Source organism: Chaetodon trifascialis, chromosome 1 (assembly GCF_039877785.1).
Source record: "Chaetodon trifascialis isolate fChaTrf1 chromosome 1, fChaTrf1.hap1, whole genome shotgun sequence".
In the NCBI taxonomy this organism is placed as follows: domain Eukaryota; kingdom Metazoa; phylum Chordata; class Actinopteri; order Chaetodontiformes; family Chaetodontidae; genus Chaetodon; species Chaetodon trifascialis.
Window position 1 is genome coordinate 5,912,574 of NC_092056.1, and position 16,036 is coordinate 5,928,609.

The 16,036-nt window shown below is 41.3% G+C and overlaps 1 protein-coding gene across 1 annotated transcript in view; it reads right to left on the reverse strand.

Moving 5' to 3' along the window:
• tspan4a (tetraspanin 4a) overlaps positions 1-16,036 on the reverse strand; it is a 131,896-nt gene that overhangs the window by 114,823 nt on the left and 1,037 nt on the right. The gene's annotated exons all lie outside the window — the stretch shown is intronic.

Sequence of the window (16,036 nt, forward strand, 5' to 3'; positions counted from 1 at the left end):
TCCCCAGAGCAGACATGAAACACCTCAGATCAAGCTCCATCAGTTGATACGCCTTTGTGCAAGTCTGTATTTGTGTTAGGGTGCACGTGTGTCACCTCCATCTTCCCTCAAGGGCCTTGGACCATTGTGTTCCCCTGAGGCTGTCAATAGTGTTTAAAACACAGATACAATACACCTTGCTGCACTTGGAGTCCCAAGGGCATCCACTGTTGCCTTATTTAACCTGACAGGCTGCGGGGAGCAGAGCAGGTTATGTCTGTTAGTGTTAAAATCACATCATGTATCATGCATACATTTTTATCTTAAAGGTATGAGAATACCTGTTGCAGAAGTATTTTTAAGCTACAGACACAATCTGATCTGGAGTTTTCTTTTGCAAACTGACAAGGCTCTAAAACTCTCCTTGATTTAGCACAACCAGGAGTAGCTGCAACTCAGTGGCTGCAAAATAATGAGACAAAGCATTTTTTAATGAATCCCTCTAGTGGCAATGTTTTGTAGGGCTACTGGGATAAAAGTCAGAAACAGCGGAGCTAAAAAACTGGTGGGGTAAACAACTCCTACGCCCACAGTGACATGAGGCGTTTTAGGGCTATCCATAATTTGGTAATGCTTTGGTAATTTTTTGATTGTGTTTCCATGCTGACATTAAACAACCAGCCATATAATCCTCATAATGAATTGAACAAAATATACAGATGATTGCTGTTTGTTTGCTTGTTATTACTCAGATGGAGTCCAAGAGTGAAACTACAATCCTGACAATAAAAAGTTTTAGATTCAAATTAAAGGTACACAGTGTACAATTTAGGGGGATCTATTGGCAAAAATGGAATATAATAGGCCCATGGGCCCTTTATATCATGCTGCACTGCCATGTTTCTACAGTAGCCCAGAGTGGACAAACCAAACACTGACTCTAGAGAGCAGCCACCATAGAGGAGGGTGAGGCCAGGTGTATTCAGTTGGCTGCAATATGCAACTTCACCACTAGATGTCCTTATATCAAACAGACTGGTCCTTTAAGAATTATTAGAGCAAATCAAACAGAAGGATGTCACATATGTTCTTATCACAAAAACAAACAGTATCTTTAACTGGTGTCATCCAACAGCAATTATTGTTAGCCTCAACAGGGGTGGACTGCACAGTACAAACAATATAATGTTGATTTCCTTTTACATCCAGGAATGCAGAAGATTCACAAAACAAAGCTTTTCAACTGCACAAACTGTTCGTAAGTTTAGTGTTTACTAAGCAAAGATTTGCACATCACTGAATCAAAACAGGTTAAACCACACAAACTAGTTCTTACATACAGATTAGCTGTTACTAAATAGCCTATTTATGACCAGTAACTGCCAGATGTAGCCTAACTGCTGCATAGCTAACGAACCAAACGACAACGATAACGTTAGCTTGCTAATGTAGAACCCACTTAAACTGACAACATAAATGTCTATACATCCGACTTGACACTTGATAAAATGCTGTTTAATAATGATGCAAACTGTGTTTCACATTGTGTTTGTCACATTAGCTTGACAGTTAAGTCTAATGTGTTGTATTTTGTGGCGCCATAAAACTAAGTCTGTCAACAGAAAATCACTGTAGCTTCCCAAGCTGTAACTTGTGACGCTATTGTGACTTTTTGCAGCTAACACCATTAATGAGTGTCAGTGCTATTACTACTTGCTTGTTCTACCATAAAGTATCTGCAGTATAATGAGGATAGTGATGGGAAGTTATAGACCAATTAAATGACTTTTCTCTCACCTAGATACAATCCTTGTCCACACTTTTTAAAGACATCTTCCCTTTTAGCACCAGCCCGGAAACAGATTCAAGACCCTTCAAAGAGCACCTAATCTGCCCTGATCCATCATGGGTCAGCTGGTTAACAGCAATCAGTCTTGAGCAATGAGTAATTTGCTACCAGAGAGAAAAGAGTTTGATCATCCAATGTGCTCAAATGTTGTTCCAAATGCAATTACACGTTTCACTGAACTGGATCATTTTCTTTAAGTTTGTGCAGCAGTTGACTGGTTGTGTGCCGTCCTCTGATAGGTGCTCTTTCATCTACAAAACAAGATCATGAAGAATCAAAATCATCAAACTGGCTTTCATATCAACCTCGCATTGTAAAACATTCACACATGTTGTTTCCTTTGATAACGAGCAATCACAAGATATTGTAATGTAACTCGTTGCCTCGCACGCTGTGAAACACAATGGATGTTCTTCGGCTTTCTTTCAAGAGCACAGGACGCCTCCGTAGCCAATTATCAACACCACTGTTAGCTGAGCATTTGTTGTGTGGCGAGACAGTCATGTTTCATTGTGGCAGTGAGCTCTGTGGAGGTAGGCTGCATTACGAGTGCATGATGCGTTAAATGAATTAAAACACAACAAATGAAGCTGTGACGGGTGGTAAAAATATAAAATACAGAAATGCTTTGTGGAGATCAAGAGACAACAAAGAGGCTTCCTGCACGATACTCAAACTCTCAGAAAAACTCAAAGGCAGACACTTGTTCTGGAAGTCTGCGGTGGGCTTACATCTCACAATTTAGACATTTTACACCTGATTTGTCACCCATTTGCAGATATTTTCAATGAGGATGCAACTTTCATAGACTTGGATTAAATCTCTTTTCCCTTTTTTTTCATGCCACGAGGATCAGGCTGTCTTTATTCCATGTTCCTCTCATTGTCAACAAACCAGCTGGGTGTTAGTTAGAACTCGGCTCGGGACGCATTTTGTGTCCGAGTCCGACACAGTTTATGAGACTGTGTACTGTTACGCAATTGTTGTTAGTCTGCTTCCTGCAGCCTCCTTATCGCTGCAAAGCTGAATTCCCCATATCCTTGCTGTCATATCCCATCAGAGCCCCACGCATTTTACATTTCACATAAGCCTGCCTCCTTGTTATCTGCATTGATGATTAAAGCGCCATGCCAACAGGCTAGCTGAGCCGATGTGAACAAAATCCACCCCATCCCGTTTCTACATTTTTGTGCAAACCCGTCCTGATCTGGCTGGTCCCTTCGGGCTCCGGCTGGGTATCCACACTCCAGCGTTAGTCCGTCTTTCAATACTTTCACACTTTTCTACCCTGTCTGTGGCACTCGGTGTTAAATCTCTGAGATAAAGAGGAGCATTTGAAAAAAGTCACAGCATCAATGAGTCAGTGGGCTCATTTGAGATGAATAGCAGGGGAACAGGAAGTCAAAGTAATATTTTCACCCTGTTAATTCAGTCATGATTGATTACGATGTTCATCTATTCAGCTTGTACTCCAACTTTTGATTCTGTTTCTCACTTTGACACAGTAGCCTGTTGAAATGCTATAAAGTGTTTCTGTGATCGAAATGACGGCATTTAGGATTTAACCTCCATATCAATTATTTGACATGAAACTTCCCCCTTCAAACTAATCATATTCAAAAAGCAGAGATAAAAAGAAAGACATTTAGTCTGTCAGGGTTTAACATCTGTACGTGTTATTTTAAGAATCCTTAGTAATGTTCATATTGTGAAGCAGAACTATGATGGATTATCTGTAATATTTATCAGGTGCTGACTGAGAACAACGTCTATTCTGTTGGCAATAAACCTTCAAACTGCAAAATCCAGCAAATAAAATTTAAATCTCTCAAGCTCAATGAAAAATGAAAAACCTTATATTTGTTCCTGCTGAAGATATATATCGTCTTTGCAAATATACTGTATAATTAGATTTTTAGAAAAGTCATTCTCTGAAACAGATGGGCACTGTAGTTTTTAGGACTAATTAGTGCATTCGTTGGGGGAGCAGCAGCTTTGGCGCTCAGCAGCAGGACAGTGTATGTAATATTCATACACAGAGGACAGTGTGGCTCAGTTACAGTGGAGGTCTCTTTGGCTTGAGGCCCTTTAAAACAAACTGAAGTGTACCTGCATCCCCTCACCACCTGCGGCACATGTCTACCACCTGTGACCACTCCAAAGATTTTTCCTCTCCGTCGTTCCTGAAGGTGTAAAAATTTCACGTAATTCCTAAGAACAAATGAAAGATTATAGGAAAGTCTGATAGAAGTCTTCTTCTGTTAATCATCTCATGACCCCTTCAATTTACTTTATGACTCCCTGTTGGGGTCCAGACCCCCAGGTTGGGAAACGCTGTGGTCTGTGCTGCAGAGGAATAAGCTCTGTCAGGCTTTGGCTACAGCGGTAATATCTGTATTTGGATCAATTCGTTGTTGGTTTTGGGAGTCTCACAGGATCTATTGACCACAAAGAAAAACACAGAACACTACCAACATTTTACTCAGACGAGCATCTTCAGCCAGTTTAGAGTCTCAGCTCTGCCTGAGTATGAACAGAGGGACATCATCCAGCTCTGTCCCTCCACCACAGACTCATTCAGTGGCTCATTTAGCCCCCGGTGGCCAACCTCCAGACTGCGAGCTGGCACTCCAGTAACTCCAATATCCCCACCAGGCTCTGCACTGTCAGCTCTGATCACAACTAGTCATTATGAAGAAAACCCCAAACTGTGACAGCCGTGACAAAACTCTGCGACAGAGGAAAGTGACATTAACTCAGACCGTGTTTTCACTGACTGCACAACAGGATGTCATACCTTTTGTTTTGGAAATCAGACATGATTTGCAGCACTATTAGCTATTCTTTTGAAGCGCTAATGAACTGAAGCTGCAGACTCCAATCATAACAATCTGGACCGAGTTAGTAATATGCAAACAATTCAAGGTTAAGGCGGGAATAGTACAGCGTGCTGGATAGATAAAGCAAACATCCCGTATAGCTCCTCTTTGTGAATAATTCATGAGGGAATTATCAGGTTATTAATGCAAGGTCTCCGATTTTCTGCTCTGTTTTAAACATTACACAGTTTGTTTTGAAGCTCTCCATCTGGCTTTTGGTGAATGAATCAGCCATATACCAATACCAAAACATGAAAAGCAAATGTGATGAATGAGGTCCAGAGAGCTGGATGTGCAGGGAGAGGAGAAACACGTTTCATGTCCCCGAGAGCCACCGAGCCTCTGTCAACAACACCTCAAACTTTTCTGTAACGTCTCCTCGGCTGGAAGAAGCAAACACAAGTATCGGCTAAGTATTCCTCCTGACTTCCGACAGCTTTGTTTCCATGGCAACTAATCCGCAGGCAGTAGCGGTAAAGAAATACCTTGTGAACTTCTCAATGAGAACAAGTCACTGTGGACTAAGGAGTGGCAGCCTGTGAATGTTAATTATATCACAGACCTAGATAGAAGCACAACAAATAAGGGCAGAATTAGGCGTTTTGTCCTCCAGCGCAATGAAGTCAGATCAGTGTGAGTATTAATGAACACACACAGAAGGATTCACAATGTATCTCAGGATTCATATATGAGTGACGGTCAGTACATGTTTGTGTATATATATATGTAATGCACACATAAATATTTATGTATAAATGTAAAATTGTATTTTCCTTGTTTTAAATAAATGCAGGAGAAATCCACAAAAAAAAAGCATTTGCAGTTTTCACCAAATCGTCTCTGTTTCATTCATGTAGAGACTGTTGAACCTGCATTCACACACTGCTTGCCTTGTGAACTGGGTTGTGTGGGGGGTTTTGAGTCTCCCCTGAGAAAGCTTTATAGTCAAAGGGGAATTACCTGCAGCCAATTAAATGGCTCCTTCCAGTTCAGCCAATCATGTTTGATTTAACCTCTTTAACGAGGATCAGGCTCCTTTTGACCGAGACATAAGAGGAATAAGACGCTGAGGGTTCGCTCCCACTCACTCAGATATTAGTGGTGCCGAGGTATCGTTTAGTGTGATCACGCAGCGCTACATCTGCGCAGTGGAGAGACCGAACGTCGAACGGCAGCCCGAAGGTCAACCTCACCCTGGAGCCTGGTAGCTGCTCTCCACAGGTGAGTGATAACTCTGCTGTCGTGCATGATTAAACATGTTTGAGTTATGAATGCATTAGCCAGCTAGGTAATGATCCTTGGTCGTCTGTCGGCATGTGCGCTAATGCTAATGTTAAATGGCACATCACTAACTTTGCAAGCATTCATATCTCACACGTAACATAATTCATCATGTGCGACAGGAGAGTTATTACTCACCTGTGGAGAGCAGCTAGCTGACTCTGTGGTGAGGCTGACCTTCGGGCTGCTGTTTGATGTTCGTTCTCGCCACATGTTCGAAATTGTTTTATTATTCATTGTCATAATATTGTGTTTTTGATGGAAAATGGAAATGCTTGTGGAAGAGGTTGTGTGTGTATCAGAAATACATTTGTGAACGTTATCTTTTATATGTGGATGTGTTTTATATTTGTGTTTGTTTTGTGTCTCTTTACAGTCATTTTATGTCTCTTTGTAGTAATTTTATGTCTCTTTGTGGTAATTTTGCATCTCTACAGTCATTTTGTAGCTTGTGTTTGTGTCTCTGTGTGGTCCCTTTAAGTTTCTTTGTGGTAATTTTGCATCTCTGCGGTTGTTTTGTACTTTGTCTCTTTGCAGCTGTTTCAAGTCTCATTGTGGTCACGTAGAATCTCTTTGGAGTCATTTTGCGTCTATTTGTGGTTGTTTTATCTCTCTTCATGGTTGTTTCGTGTCTCTGTGATAATTTTGCATCTCTGTAGTAGTTTTATAGCTGTTTATGTCTTTTTGTTGGCATTTTATCTCTCTTTGTGGCTGTTTTATGTCTCTTTGTGGTCAATTTGAGTCTCGTTGTGGTTGTTCTGCATCTTTTTGTAGATGCTTGGACCTGTGCCTAGTGAGCCATCCATGTCTATGTGATGATAAAACATGCATGTGTGTGTGAGAGTGTATGTCGGTTTGGTCAGGACGGAGCAGACCTTACAAAGGGCGCAGTAATCAAGGCAACAAAGGCCTCTGCATGAGGGTTAATTACAGAGCCCAGAAAATTACTGCTAACAGAGGCTAATGATGTGTGACATTAGCCACTGTGAGCTGATTGCAGATATAATTAGATGAATCATCCCAAAATGGCATGAAAACAAGATATGCTATTGGTTAATGTTATCGATGTGGCTCTGCCTTAAAACAAAAAGACACTGTAAATCAAGAGAATTCAATGACGAGTTCTAGTGAAGAGAAACAAGATGTTGTTGCTCACAGTAGTTGTGATGAGATAAAAAGGTGGCCCTCTCAGGGGTTTGTCACAGGAAAGGTTTTCTTACTAATCAGGGCAATATAAAAGACTTCTGAAAGTAAAAGTTCAGCTTACTTAGTTTTATTCATTGACAACTTCTGAAAGATGCAGCTCCCTTAACATCATCTGAAAAAGACTGAATTAGGATATTTTGCTTCTGATCTACACATGCTAACCCATAAATGCAGAAGTGTGTTCTTTTTAGGTCATTTGTATTTGTTTGCAAATGAATTGAAAATGAAAAGCTGAAATGTTTTGAGGCGATAATTATTCAAAGCCTTGCAGCAATGCTTCAAATCAAATTTGGCTACTTCCAATTCACTTTGAATGTCTTTTAGATTCGCCGCAACTTGAATTAGCTTGTCAGCTTGTGTTCACTTCAAATGGTTGGACGTGGTTCAAAATAAAACACAACATGTGTGGTCCAAAGAATGACAGCATGATAAAATACAACCCTGGTTCTAAAAAAGGCCGGATGCTTTATTTAAAACATGAATAGAAACAGAATGCAGGGGGTGCTCCTATGGCTCAGTTGGTGGGGTGCACTGGGGGTGTCAGTCCTCTGCAGCGGCCGCAGGCTCGACTCCCACCTGTGGCTCATTTGCTGCGCACCCTCAGTTGTCTCTATCACAAAGGCTAAAAAGCCAAAAAAAAAAAAAAAAACAGAATGCAGAATGAGCTCATGTGTTAATCTCCTTCATCCACTCATGTGTTCACAAAGGGGTGAACCTCGCTCCATCCTCGCTTGTGAACGACTGAGCCTTTCCAGGATTCATACCAAATGATACTATCACCTGTTACCAATCAACCTGTTTACCTGTGGAACGTTCCAAACAGGTGTTTTTGGAGCGTTCCACATCTTTCCCAGTCTTAAGTTGCTCCTGTGCCAAAATCAATGAAGTTGATGAGGTAAAACATTAAATACATTGTCTTTCTGTTGTTTCCCATTGAGCATATGTCACTTCCTGTTTTATTTCTGTTTTACACAGAGCCACAACTTTTTGTGGAATTGGGCACTCAGGGCTGAGCAGTGAAAATCTCACACAGGGTCAAAAAGTTTAAAAAAAAACACAGCAGGTGGCATCATTAGGAACCGAAAACTACATCCTCACAGCCTCTTGTTAGTGAGGCAAGTCTTCCAACAAAGTGAATGACCGAGAAAAGAAGGGCCAGCACTGCTCAGGCAGCAGAAGTACAGAGTTCCTTCGCTGGAGAAGAAAATCTTAACAAAAGGAAAACAAACATTTTGGCTGTAAAGTAGCCATGAAACAACAGCTGGGCCACATGACAGCAGTCTGCAGAATACCAGACGAGAGGCATGAGGCAAGATTGTTATAATTAACATTAAACAACCAAGTGAACTTTTTAGCAGCAGCTAGACTGAAAACATCACATGTAATATCCTTCTGTGTGTGTGTGTGTGTGTGTGTGTGTGTGTGTGTGTGTGTGTGTGTGTGTGTGTGTGTGTGTGTGTTGTAATAAACAATACATTCATTATTCTTCTCTCAGTCTGTGACACTACATAGCTGAAAGCTAAAAGATTGCGGAAATTCCTAAAGATAGCCACTCGATGCTGGCTGCAAAAAGTCATTTATTCTCCCAAGGACATCCTCGTTAACTGTTTTCCGCAGGACATGTGGGTCACTTCCTTGCTCTGAAGTAAGAATTTGTCGTTTGTTCAGTGCTAGCAATAAATATCTGTTTTTGTCCATGTGGAGGCAGCAGGAACAACCTTTACACCTTTTAGGTTGATATGAAAAGCTTGCTTGCAAACAGATACACATTCAGCAGACATGGAGCCACATTAGCATTCATTTGTCACTCCTTCACCACCTGCTGAATGTAAGTCCATTATTCACTCTCTTTTCGGTCATGCTCTGTTTTCAGTCTCTACCACCTCTTGAGGAAAAGCATCTGGCTCAGCCCAGCAAATACTGAGATGCTGAACAACCCTAGTCCAATGAAGACGTCCCTTATGGTTCAAAAATAGTCCAAAATAAAAGCACATCTGGAAAGTTACCTGGCCATCAGCTGGACACTATTCAAAATAGGACAAACAGGCAAGTTTATGTACACTGTGTGCATTCAGCAGCTTCATATGTCCTAAAAACTGACAATGACACAACTAAGTCTAAAATTAATGAGTCAACATTAACCCACATGGGACACAATGTGTGAAAGTCATGTGCTTCACCTATTCGTCCACCACAACCTCCTTCCTGTGTGTGACTTAGTCGCTCTCGATACAAAGTCACCTGAGGGCAAATTTCTCAAAGGCAGACTGGATAAAAACTTTTTGCACCACGGGCTCAAAACAATGACACATGAATATAATTTATGTTAAGATACACATAAATGGGACAAACATGTTTTTATATGTAAAAAACTAGTCTTTGTTAAGTGGAGTGGACGTCACAGTGTGAACGTCTGATCACAACCATTTCACAACCAGATAAACTGTCGATAAAATGTTGTATTAAAAAAACGGAAACGCAAAGACGCATGCCTTTGCCTTTTCTATAGAAATAATATGATCCATATGGGAGAAGCCTTTCTGTAGGCTTTCTGGCAGTAAAGCTTTTTATCACATCACCTGACCTCCTAATGGCTTTCTGGCAGAAAGGATCTACAGGCTTTCTGGGAGAAAGGCTTTTTGGGCTTTCTGCCAGAAAGAGTTTCTGGCAGAAAGCCCTGAAGGTAAACTTCCCCATAGCCCTGAGCAGGTAGTGTACCATGAGTTTTTAGTACTTTTTTAACGAGAACAGCTGCCTGTCTGCAAACAACACTGATGAGAGCAGCAAGACTGAACCAAAACAGTCAGACGGGGATAATAAAATCAAAACAACAATTCAAACTTGATCAATAATCCATCACTCATATAAAAATACAGATTAGGGGAACTGTATAGAGCAACTAAACTGGCCTAAATCTCGTTTTGCTGACCCCCAATAGTTTAACTTGTGGTACTGAAGTGTACCCTGGGATGTGTCAGGACGCCGTGACATCAGTGTTTACAGTTTCATTAAGTTTCTTTTTGTTTTTTGTTTGGCACCAATGGCCGATAGCTAATGTCATTTCTTCGAAGGTATCTCATGATGGTGACTTAAAGAAAAACATAACTATCAAAAAGAGTTAATAAATTTCAGATCATGTTTGCCTGATTGGTAAGAGTCCCACCCAGTCCTGCATAGCTCCAGTAACTTCCACAGCAACAGTTAACAGTGAACCAGAACCTGTCCCCTCTGAAACCTTGATGACGTCTCAGAGTAAACATTCGTGTTTACTACAGCCTATGACTGAGTGCCAATTTACTTTTCAACAGACAATCTTTTCTGTAAAATCTGGCAGATATCTCTTATCGAGGGCAACAACAAGCAAAATTATTGCAATCGTTTGCCCATTCATACTGAGACAACTCCATCAGATCAAGAGGAGACAGATATTTGACAGCAAACTCTTGTGTTAGGAAAATAAGCTGCAACTGATTGTGTATTACAGCTTTCTGTTGGAAAAGTGCACCAGAACCAGTCATAATACAAAACAGAGCAGCTTCAGCACTCGGATGTGTAAGTGCTTGAGTGTCTGAGCCAAAAAAAAAGCAGGCCCGATTGCACCCCATTCAAAGTCTCTGCAGTGACTTGAAAATAGCTGTTCACAGAAGCTCCCTATTGAGATGGAGAAAACTGCACATTTTGAACAGTTAAAAAGAAATATCCCTAAATCCAGATGGGACAAGTAAACAAAGACGCATCTAAGAAAAGCGGAAGCCATAATTTCACTCTCTGATTGTCACTTTTTAAATGGGATGGTGTTTTGTTTTTTTAATGGGAAAAACAAAAAAAATTAAAGCTGTGTTCAATTTTTTATCATACAGCATTCTGTGTCTATCGTCAACAACAAATCTAAATTTACTTTTGCATTCAAAGTGGCACACTTAAGGACGTCGGGGAGCTTGGAAAGTTTCTGAAGGCAGTGCACTTCAAGTCTAGTAGACAGATGCTCTCCATTTTAAAGTCATGAAAATTGATTTTCTCTCTGAGGCTATAGCATGAGCCGCGTCCAGGGAGCCAACCTCTATAAAGTTAGACTAAATCTATTAAGATCAGCAAGGACTGGCTGGACAGAAATGAATGTAAATGAGAGTGAAGCTTTTCCTCTGAGATGTTCATTCACTATGAGCTGAATGAAATCCAGTCATATCAAAAAACAGAGAAAGTGGAGGAAAGCTGAGTGAGAGAGGAGAGCAAAGATGACTTTGGCCATACAAACAAAAATGTCCGGGAGTCTGTGGGTTGCCTACATGATTAAAGAAGTCCCCATGCAATGCAAAATTACATGTTTTGTACAGATTAGTCTGCAGTTGCACCACCAAGAAGGCGAAAACCAAGCAGCTATATACAGAATGTAAATGCTTGCTGCTATTTTTATCACCTACAAAGAAAACTAAGGAGTCTAAACACAAAAACTAAGTAGAATTTATAGCCAGCAGGAGTAAATTATGGTGGACAGAGCGAGACAGAGGGTGTGAGGAAGGGAGGAAACATCAAGAAAAGTAGCACGGGGGGGGGGGGGGGCCTCCTCCCTTGTACTTTTTTGTGTTAAACTGGGCGTGAGACTGGGAGTCAGTGGCACAGAAAGAGTGTGGTTATGGCTTGTGGTTTTCACTCGGCACTAACATCTCAGCGGAGCTCTCAACAAAGAGGAACAGAGGGGACAAAATAGACCCTTCAGAATCTAAGAGGCCATGCTGGTGCCTCGCATCCTGAGAGGACAGGCGGAAAAATAAAACAACCGCCGTGTGTGACATCAAGTACGTGCAGCTGAGTGCAAATTATTGTTGCAGTGACGATGGATGTCAAACACACTCTGCCTCTATAACCTCTCTGGTTGTTGACGGCAGCCTGAAGCACGGCACGCATGGAAAAAGTACATTTCACTACATATACAGTGAAAAAGTTGTTCTGAGAACAGGTAAGTGATTAGAAGATGGACTGTTCTCCAACAGTGAAAGATGCATTACATACTACTTATGTCTAAAGATGCCCTCCAGGCGTGCTTTAAGACACACAAAAATACCCTGCTTTGAATACAAATTGTGTCCACACACACATTTTTGAGCAGAGGAGATGCCGTATTGGCTGACTGATGGATACCAGTGTATAAGTCAAAACATAACCCCCCCACCATCACTTGGCCCAGCTGGTAGCATTCAATCAAAATGTGCTTTGAATCATTAAAATGTGCTTATGACGTCCTTGCTGACATACTGTAAATACTTTTAAAAACAGAAAGTTGGTCGTCCGGACACATTTGATCTTCCTCATCTGAACTCCTCATGTTCTTGCTGTTGTTTCCTTTGGTTATGTTTCCTGCTGCTGTTGCCTAGTCTGACCCAGCAGAACCATTAAAGTTTGATGTCCATGTATTTTATTTAATACGGTGCCCGTTGGCCCAATAATTAATTTATATTGGCCTCATCATACGTTGTTGTATCTTCTTACTGTATCTGCTGTGGTCTGGTCTCATAACTAATGGTCTGCCAGTGCTGCATCAGATGTGTTTCACACTGTGTTTCAGCGCTGCCTCTCAGTGTGCGTCCATACTGAGCAACATCTGAAATTGGGCATCCATCCTGTATCCCCTCACTTCAGTCTTGATTCCCCTTAAGATACTTTTATTTTCCATTTCTGTGCTCATGCAATTCCATCTACCAGGGCAGGAGTAAAGATCAAAAAAAGAAACTAAAGGAACACCCTGAATGCGTTACCTGTATTCAGCATAACCGATATTTGTACACCCCTCAGTCCTTTCTTCTTCTGGCACGACTGGAGAAAAGTGGGCTACGAGACCATGAGGCTGAAAACTGCAGGCATAAAATATACTGAGGGAACAAAGTGAGTCAGGACCGGCTGAAATCTGGAAAAAAAAAAAATTGTTTTGAGGGAACATTGAACTGAGGGGAAACTGGGTGAGTGAATTTAGAGCAGGGCACACACACACACACACACACACACACACACACACACACACCTGCAGGCAGCAGTACAATGCAGCCTTGTTATATCCACGCTCAGTAGAGCCAGTGTTCAGGTCAATTATCCAGAGAGTCGCCACACCTACAGAAGCCCACAAGCCAGCCACAGAGCTGTAGCTGGACAAACATCAGCTGTGACGATTAAAGAAAACACTCCACACCGCCTCTCCCAACATATTTTCGCCGCTTCCATCAAAATATCTAGATGCCATACATGCTGCAAAGTGGCAAGTCGGGTTGGAAACTCTGTGCACGGGCAGGAGCTTTGTTCTTGGCCAGTGCTAAATGTTAACAGTGGGCAGCTGCCAACTGTCCAGAAGCATCAGCTCGTCAGCTCAGCTGGAGCTGATGAGATGTGGGAGGACATGGGAAAAGGAAGCTGCTTCCTTCTCTTTACTGTCTGTGTGCACATCCTGGAATGTGTCAGGGCGGTCTGACTGTCACTGTGAGTCTGTCATCAGCAGCAGTCAGACGGTTAAAGATAGAACACGAGCTGAGTTTATTTATAAGAGGAAAATGTGCTCTTAGTTAGTTTAAGACTGTTTGATTCATCAATCTGTGACGTCCAGCACAGTTCAGACTTACTCCTCCTCACTGTGGACATATACTCCTAAAGTTTCCCCCGTCTATTTGCGTTTGTTTAACAAGCTACATCTCAAAAATGTCAAAAATATTGAAAAATGGCCTTTACAAGTAGGGATGCTCCAATCCCGGATCTGCTACACGGATCAGGTGTCAGACAGATGTGACAGATTCATTTTATAGTTCATAGTTTTTTCATCAGTGTCCTTTAGTGCCACAGCAATCCCAGATGGACAACATTGTCTTATTTATTCAGAAGCAGTGAAGAAGCTGTTGTGCATATATTTAATTTTTAAAAAGAGCAATGGAATCAGGTTATTTTCAGCAGATAAAGTTTATCTATCTGAGCTGAAGTCTGATCAGTGCGTTCCTAATTACACTTAACTTTACCCAAAATACTGCACACTTAATAAAACAAAATCCTTTTTTTAAATTAACTCAGTTATATCAGCACAAAGATAAGACACTTTAATGTTTGACCTCATCAACAGGAGCAGCTAAAGAGTTGGAGAGGTGTGGGATGCTCTAAAAACACCTGTTTGGAACATGCCACAGGTAAACAGGCTCATTGTGATAGTATCATGATTAAGTTTTTGTGGAGAAAAAAAAACCTCATGAGCAAATAGTCCAACACATTTCATCGCTGCATCTACAAATGCAGGTTAAGACTCCACCGTGCAAAGCGAAAGCCAGATGTCAACAACATCCAGAGACGCTGGTGCCGTCTGTGGTCCTGAGCTCATCAGAGACGGACTGCGCTCTAATGAGTCCACATTTCAGATCGTTACTGGAAATCAGGGAGACAGTGTCCTCTGGGCAAAAGAGGAAAATAACCATCCAAATTATGAACAGAGTTTAAAAGCCAGCATCTGTGCTGGTATGAGGGTGCGTCTGTGCTCATGGCATGAGGAACTCATCTGTGAAGGCTCCGCCAATGAATCCAGGTTTTGGAGCAACGCATGCGTCCTTCCAGAGGACCTCTTTTCCCTGCTTATTCCAGATGATGCCAACGTGTTAAAGCACCGTGGCTTCACTGACCTGCCTGCACTCCAGAGCTGTCTCCCACTGAAAATGTGTGGCGCAATATGAAGCGCAAAATATGACAGCCGAGACCTCGAACTGTTGAGCGACTGAAGTCTTACATCAAACAAGGATGGGAAAGCATTTCACTGTCCTCAGCTCCCAAATGTTTACTGAGTGTTGTTAAAAGAAAAGCTGATGTAACACGGTGGTAAACATGGCCCTGTCGTGTTCCCAGCATCAGATTCAGAGGGAGTGTATATTTACAAAAACAATAAAGTTTATGAGTTTTAACATTAAATATCCTTGTGTGGTATTCAACTGATACAGGTTTTAAAAAAAGGATTTGCATATGACTGCATTCAGATTTTCTAATGTTTTACGTGGGGTTTGGAATCAGGGCTGTATGAGAGGAGAAATGGAAAAAGTCCTCATATTTAAGAGGCTGTAAGCAGCAAATGTTTTCTGTTTTACTTTATAAATGACTTTAAAAAAAACATTTACTATCACTGCTGGCTGATAAAGCTTGTCATCGTTTCATGATCCTGGTCTGATCATCAGAGTAGTGCCATTTTGTTTTGTATCCCTATTTGAACGCACTTTTAAAATCACATGTTTTTTTTAACGTTATTCTAATATGCACTCAGTTGCCAGTTTATTAGGTACACCCTAACAGTCAGTTTTTGGTCAGTTTTGAGGTTGTAGTTTGTTGTGCTGCTGCTGTATTGTGTTTCTGATATTATGTCCTTTGCATTTACATCAATGAGTTCACAGTAAATAAAAGAAAAAAAACCTCTCAGCAAAATAATTCTTCAAACTGCAAACATAAAGGACTCAACAGCTGAATCAAAACCCCAGTATTGAGGAACACTGGACAGTATGCATAATATTAGAATATGATTTATTTATATTTATGTTTATGTTGGCAGCAGTTTAGAGGTCTGGAATATGCCCAGCACTAACCAGCAACTCCCAAAGGAAGCATGTGAAAATGTAATATTCATATACATTAAATTAATATTTAGCATTGATGTAATGGGCATTGCAGAAGCTCCACATGGAAAGAGAAAGAGAAAGTTTTTCTAGCTGAGAGGAAGTCAGAGCGGTGCTTCTCATTCAGACGCCTTGTGGCTGCATTGCATTGTGGTCTACCGTGGCTTGTGTCAGTGCACGTAAAGTGGCATCAGTGACTCTCTGACCGCCTGTTTCTCCATCTATGA